The sequence below is a fragment of the Tamandua tetradactyla genome, chromosome 25, assembly GCF_023851605.1.
Source record: "Tamandua tetradactyla isolate mTamTet1 chromosome 25, mTamTet1.pri, whole genome shotgun sequence".
Taxonomy (NCBI): domain Eukaryota; kingdom Metazoa; phylum Chordata; class Mammalia; order Pilosa; family Myrmecophagidae; genus Tamandua; species Tamandua tetradactyla.
Window position 1 is genome coordinate 34,032,775 of NC_135351.1, and position 7,460 is coordinate 34,040,234.

Sequence of the window (7,460 nt, forward strand, 5' to 3'; positions counted from 1 at the left end):
TACAACATGCCAGGAGCCGTGCTAAATTTTTCTACATTAACACGTTTCATCCACACAATGCACATATGAGATAAGCACTGTTGTTACCCCAGTTTTACAGAGAAGAAAATTGAAGTTCAGAGATGTACAGTAATTTCCCAAAGGTCACAAGGTTGAGATACGTATGGGCTGAAATTAAAAGCCAAGTAGCCTCACCCCAGGACTATGATCTCTGTGCAACAGTGCCTCTTCAGTGAGGCCTAGGGTGAGACCCAGAACAAATGGTTTTAGAGGCAGGATAAGAAGCAAGTAAGGCACCATTGGGAAAGTCTATGGATGGAAAACTGCGTCAAAAGGAGCAAACTGGAAGGAGATGCAGAGGTGAGAGACACCTGTTGTTGGGTGCTTGGAGACAGGAGGAAATGGATCAGAGAAGGAAGACTTTCAAAGCTTAACCTCATCTGCTTTCCCATTTCTCCTGTGGCTACCCTGACTCTGCTTTCTATCATAGCCCTAGTCCATTATTCTTGACTTTGCTTCTTCACAGGTGAAAGTAAAATGCAAACCAGTATCAGCAACTCAACATATCAGAGATTGCTATAGGAAGAGTAATTAGGAGCTATGACCTGTCTAGCCTACCTTTTGATGAGGAAAATGAAGGCAAAGGAAGCTAAGTAGGATGCTCAAGTTCACACGGTTTGGCAGTGCCAAAGCTAAACCCAAAAGCAAAGACCCTTCCAGTCTTGAACTTAATTTTCTATGAAAAGTATCTGACACTGTCAATGGATATACCAACAGTGAATTCCAATGCTTATAAATCTAACACCTGGAGTATAACTTATCATTAGAGAAATGGTGTCAACTAAACCCCATCACAAAGTAAATAATGCAGTTATCTTCAACAGCCCAGGTTGACTCAGTACTGAGGCTTGGCAAAGGAGCAAGCTGGTGGTAGACCATACACAGGACTTCTTGAATGTATTCCCAAAATTACACACACATACAATTTTCCAGAATTTATTTATGACAAAAGACTGCCACAGACATTGGAGTTTTTAAGTGGACTAATCAGGCTATAATTTACGGGATTTGGAGTCAGACCTAACTAAATTTGAATCCTACATCTACCATTTCCTAGCTGGGCAAACTGGGAGAAGCTAAGTGAACTCCATGCAGATCCATTGTGAAGGGTGATCACCATTCTGAGCTATCCAACCTTCAGCACAACGCTGTCATTCATACCTGCCAATCCCAAACCTAACACTTAAATTTATGCTCAAGTTTTTCCATAGAATGGTCTGAGGTGGTTCACAATGCAGGAAAGCATCTCACTTTTTCAACCCAGAGTTTTCTGGGTTTTCCATCTCCTCTCTTGCCCTCAATTCTCTCTGGCCATTCTCCAAAGGCAACGCTCCTCTTCCATAAACTTGTGAAACAATGTATCTCTTTTGTTTTCATCAAGCACTTCATCTGACTGGCTCCTTACTCTGTTTATAACTCTAAGGAGTTCTCCTTACCCAACTCCCTCAATTCCTAGAATATTCTTAAACCTCATAATGAAAAGTCTGCATAAAATGGAAATACAGGGAAACTACTTAAGTATGATAAAAAGCTAGTTATAAAAACTCCAGCATACGAAATAGTTAAATACTGAGGTGATTTTCACACGCTTGTGAAACAAACAAAAAAAAATCAGAACTAGGTAAGAGATGTCTGCCGCCTTAGTTTGCAGGTTGCTATGACAATACCACCATAGGTTGGCTTACACAAAATAATTTACTGATTCACATGGTTAGAAGCCAGAAGTTCCAGTCAAGGCTTCAGCAAGGCCGTGCTATCTCCTGAGGCCAGAAGTGTGGATGTGATGGTAGTTCTCCATCACACAGCCATGTCTTTGGTTTCCTCCCATGAAGTTTTCTCTCATTCACTGCATTTGAATTTCCTCTGTTTATGGAGGCCTCCAGCAATGAGGATTAAGGCCCATTCTGATTCTGTGGGCCTAAATGGAATTTTGGAAGCTCTTATTCACAAATGAGTCCACACTTTAACTGATAATACATCTTCAAAGGGCCCTACCTGCAATGGGTGTACGCCCACCAGGAAGCAGAATCAGATTAAGAGCACGTCTTTTGTCTGGGTACATACTTCAGTTTACCATACCTCCTAATACCACCAACATCCAATACAATTTGGGAGGTGCTAGCAAATGCGGTGAAAAAATAAACAAAAAACAATCAATATAACTGTTAAAGAAGGGGAGGCTGAGTTACCTATACAACACCTATGGTATGATAATGAACCCAGGGTGCCCAAAAGACTGTATACGAGTTTAGCAAAGTTGCCAGCAAGAAGGGGACAAATCACACACAACAAACATATTTTCTCTATTATTAACAACCAATTAAAGACCAAAAGTGAATAACAAGTATCAATTAATAATAGCAAGTGAAATAAAAAAAAATGTCTAGGAGTACTTTAGATAAGTAAGACATAGAACTTAGATAAAGAAAACTCTATAATGGCAATCCTAAAGGCTTGGGAAAAATCTTCTTTATGAATGAAACAACTTAAGTTTTAAAATGCAATCCTTCCCAGGGTGGGCCATAATGGCTCAGCAGGAAGAATTCTCGCCTGCCATGCTGGAGACTTGGGTTTGATTTCCAGTGCCTGCTCATGCACAAAAAAGAGAAAGAAAAAAATGCAATCCTTCCTGTTCTAGTTTGCTAGCTTCCGGAATGCAACACACCAGAGACGGACTGGCTTTTAATAAAAGGGGATTTATTTTGTTAGTTCTTCAGAGGAAAGGCAGCTAACTTTCCACCGAGGTTCTTGTCTTATGTGGGAAGGCACAGGGCAATCTCTGCTGGTCTTCTCTCCAGGCCCCTGGGTTCCAACAACTTTCCCAGGGTGACTTCTTTCTGCATCTCCAAAGGCCTGGGCTGAGCTGCGAGTGCTGAGATGAGGAATGCCGAGCTGCTTGGGCTGTGCTACATTGTGCTCTCTCTTTTAAGCACCAGCCAATTAAGTCAAACGTCCTTCATTGCAGCAGTCATGCCTCCTAGCCTACTGCAGATGTAAATCAGCAACAGATGAGGTTCATGTACCATTGGCTCATGTCCACAACAACAGAAGTAGGTACGCTCACCTGGCCAAGTTGACAACTGAATCTAACTACCACACTTCCCAAATTAGCATATAATTTAATGCAAATCTAATAATTCTTTACTACAACCATGACACGTTTTATCTTAGAAATAGATAATATTAATTGAAAATTCTTATGAAAATAACGAAGGACTAGGAAAACCACAAATATCTTTGAAAAATAAGAGAAAAAATGGAAAATATAAATTTTATGAGTGGAACAGAACAGATTCCAGAAATAAATTCAAGTATGCATAGAAGTTTAATATTTGCCAAATTTAAGCAGGAAGGACTTAAAGTGATAAAATAACATCACTTTCATCATCACAGGTGAGGGGGAAAAGGAAGCAGGTTGGAAAGGGGAAGGAGGTGTAAGACGAGTAGAAAAAAGAGTGTTAGTTCATGTTCTAAAAAAAAAAAATTTGAGACAAATTTATGTGGGAGTTGCTTCCAGGAGCAAAGGTGAGGGAGTAGAATCTGAGCCAGGGAAGAAGGAAATGGCAACCTAAAGGTGATCTTTTGGCATTGCTGCTTTGGCCAATGGACATACTTCCTCTAGGATTGCCTGGGAAATATGAAGAATTGTTCCATTAAAGGATGGGAGGAAGTTGTATTCATCCTGTTGTCCTTTGGTTGTGGATTCTCTCTTGTTATAAAACGTCCCTACAGGTATGAACTGTACTTGCCTGTAGGAAAACTATAAAGTATAAAGCATAAAGCTCTGGGAGTGGAGCACTGTCATCCAAGGTGACCCTTGAGGTCACTTGGAACTGTGCAATGCAAGGGCACCTAAAGTCACAGGTGGGCCATGGGGAGGCTGTAAGGACCCAGGGTCTGGGCCCCACCCCTCCTCCATTTTGAGAGCAAGTCACACAGTCACCTAAATGACCAGAGACAGACATTAAATGTCAAAGAATGTAAAACCCTCCTCCCCTAAGAACCAAATCTCAAGAGAGACTGCTGAAACTCTATTGTAACTAAATCTCACAAGATTGTTAAACTTTATAAGCTGTTCCCTGGTCATGTCTCTCTCTCTCTTTCTCTCTCTCTCTCTCTCTTGGCTTTGGACAGAGTGCCGACTTTCTTCACACAACTGGCCACCATTAGGAAGATTTTCCTTCTGTTTGTAAGCCCTTAATTAATTCATGGGCAGTCTTCTGTCTATCATGTTCTTTGGTTTTGGGTTTGTGCAGGGCTAGAACATTTGGTGAGCCAGCCAGGAGACCAAAGAGCCACTGGCAGTAGAGAGCATGAATCTGAGGAAGGAGGCTTTCCAGGGATAATCCTGGGGCAGCATCCTTCCTTGGCCTTGGAAGAGGTGCAGTGCATTTGACTGCACTGCAGTCAGTTAACTGTTGTGTGTGATGTGGCCAGCTATGGCAGGCAGTCTCAGAGAAGACAAAAAAATCTACAAGTCTGTGGGGGCCCTTGCAGTAGACTGTTTCACAAAGACAGAGAAATTAGCAAATTTGTAGGATGCATTGAATGAGAAGTTCTATCTTTGTAGATAAGAGTGTATAAATATTAGTATGCCAGTATGCTAGAGTAAGAGGGCATAACCTGACTTCCCCTGACTGGGAACCAAAAGCTTGTGGTCCCATAGATTGTTTATCCTTCAATGAGAAGGAGAAAGAAGTTTGGGAGGCAAAGGGTAGAGTGACACTGCTTTTTATGCCGTGTTTCCAAAAGTTGCCTGTTTACTACATGAAACTAACAATCAAGTATTTGGTGTTCCTTTACATAAGACTAGTCAAGCCATATTCACTTTTACTTGGGAAAGAGAACAAGGGATTTTCATTGTGCTCCCATGAAGTTAGACACATAGCCTGACCATCTGCCATGGGCTCATGAAAAATGATTTGCCTAAATGGAAAAATGTAACTCTATTTCATTATATTGATGATGTCATGTTAACTAGCAACATTTCCAGAACTGAAAAAAGCTGCAGCTCATTGCTATTTCATTTTAACAGCTGGGAATAGACAACTGATTATAGTGGACTACAATGCCTTGGCTGCCCTGTCAAATACTTGGGTGTTGTATGGTTGGCAAAGGCTAAATTTATTCCTTTTATAATGATTGATAAGGTACAACGTTTTCCCATGCCACATGCACCAAAACAACTAAGGCTTTTTTGAGATTATTGGGTTATTGGAAACCTTTCATTCCTCATTCAGCTCAAATTTTAAAACCTGTGTATGTTTTACATAGGAAAAATTGTTCCTGGGAATGGGATACCTCTCAGTAGAGTGCTTTTGAAAAATCCACACGGGCTGTTGTATTTGCTCAGACTTTATGGGAAGGTGAACACAGTGACTGCACCACTTTCAGCACTGCACACTTGAGTAAGTTGGTTAACCTTTTAGAGCCCTGGTTTCACCATCTGCAATATGAAGAGAATGTTTATATGGTATGTGGGCTCCCAGAGCCAAGGATTAAGTCTGATTTCATCTCAACTGCATTCCCACAATTAAGCATTTACTCCAGCACAGACTGGATTATCTACAAGTATTTGTTCAGAGAATGAATTCATAGCTACCTATCATGGAGGATAAGGATTGGAGAAAACAAATTATAATATTAGGAAGACTCTTATCAGTTGCTTCAGCAGCACATTTGCTAAAACTGTAACCATACAGACAGGATTAGCACGGACCATGTGAAAGGATGGACTGCAAATTTGTGAAGCATTCCATATGATTTGTAAGTAATGGGAAAATGTTGTTAATGAATGGTGGTGATGGTAACGTAGCATTTTGAACACAATTAACAACACCAAAATATGTATTTGAATGTGGTTAAAATGGAAAATTTTAGGCTGTACATGTTACTAGAATAAATAAAATATATACATATATGATTATGCAACATGATGAAACCTAATATAAACTATGGAGTATAGTTAATAGTACAATTATAATAATATTCTCCCATCAATTGTAAAAAAAAGGTCTCACACTAATGTAAGCTGTTAATAATAGGAGGCTGTATATGGGAACTCTGTACTTTCTGCATGATTTTTCTGTAAACATACAACTTCTTTAATAAAATAAATTATATTAATTAAAGAACACATGTAAATCACCAAGGTGATGTTTCCTTCCTGAAGACTGGCTGCTGGTGATCCTTGGCTCCTCTGCCACATGGCAAGTCACATGGTGGCATCTTCTGGTCTCTCCCTTCTCTTCTGTGTTCCCTTGCTTTCTGCTTCTTGCTTTCATGGCTCTCTCTCTCTCTCTCTCTCTCTCTCTCTCTCTCTCTCTCTCTCTCTCTCTCTCTCTCTCTTGCTCTTGCTCTCATCCTCGTGCTCCCCCTCTCTCAGTACTCATTCCATTCAAAAGGGTACAAGTAAAGGAATAAAGACCCATCCTGAATGAGGTGGACCACACCTAACTGAAATAGTCTCATCACAAGATCCTACTCACAACGGATTGGAATGGACTAGCTTTAAGAACATGATTTTCTGGGGTACATATAGTTCCAAACCACCACAAGTTCTGATGAATCTTATTAACTGATGATGTTATGCTTGTCACAGCCATCAAGATCCTCATCTTTATCAACCTGGTAGAAATCAATACAGATTGCTAATATGCCTACCAGCCCCTCCTCCCAGACAACCCGAACTCTGTCTCTTCCAAGATTGGTGTACATTTGTTATGACAAGTGTTTCTGAGCTCAGATCGTTCCAAGGGGAGGGATTGGCAAGGACATTTCCTGCCTTGTAGTTGAATAGAACCCATGCTGAGGTTTGGGTTCAGTACATGGAGTTGTCATATGGTGGGGACTGTTCCCATGACTTTACAGAGGCAGAAAGACTGCACAGTAAAGTATTTCAAGACTGAGTCTCAACCTAAGAAGGGTCCAAGATCTGATCACTTCTGCCCTACCTCCACCTTCTAGTCCTGACTTTAGGCAGAGAGAAGGGACACACAAGGGCCCTTTTAAGGCGATCCTTAAAGATAAGGACCATAGGGAAGACTGAAGCCTCCAGGTCCTCTTCCCGAATAGGCTCTGCTTGGAGATCCTACATCTACTGCAGGTAAAGATGCCTGCTGACTTTTCCTTACAGAGGGAGAACCACCTAAGTTGATGTCCGTTCTAACTTGAGCAACTCTTGTGATTTCTCCCCATCCCAGTGGCAGACTCAGACTGTTCCTGTTCTGAATTTAACATAACTTCCTCTCATCTACTTAGTCAGCTCAGGTGGTATTATTAATTGATCAAATATATTGTTCCTTCATGTGGGCAGGAAAGTGAATGGGTTAGAGAGTAGATGCAGGTAAAAGTTCCTTCTGCTAGAGCAGCTATTGTTAAAAGGGCCCTGCTTCTCTTTG

At 40.9% G+C, this 7,460-nt stretch overlaps 1 non-coding gene across 1 annotated transcript; it reads left to right on the forward strand.

Moving 5' to 3' along the window:
• Positions 1-5,722: 5,722 nt before the first annotated feature.
• LOC143669428 (U6 spliceosomal RNA) lies at positions 5,723-5,825 on the forward strand. Its single transcript, XR_013168937.1, has one exon. It is a non-coding gene; the product is annotated as a U6 spliceosomal RNA (small nuclear RNA).
• The last annotated feature ends 1,635 nt before the right edge of the window (positions 5,826-7,460 follow it).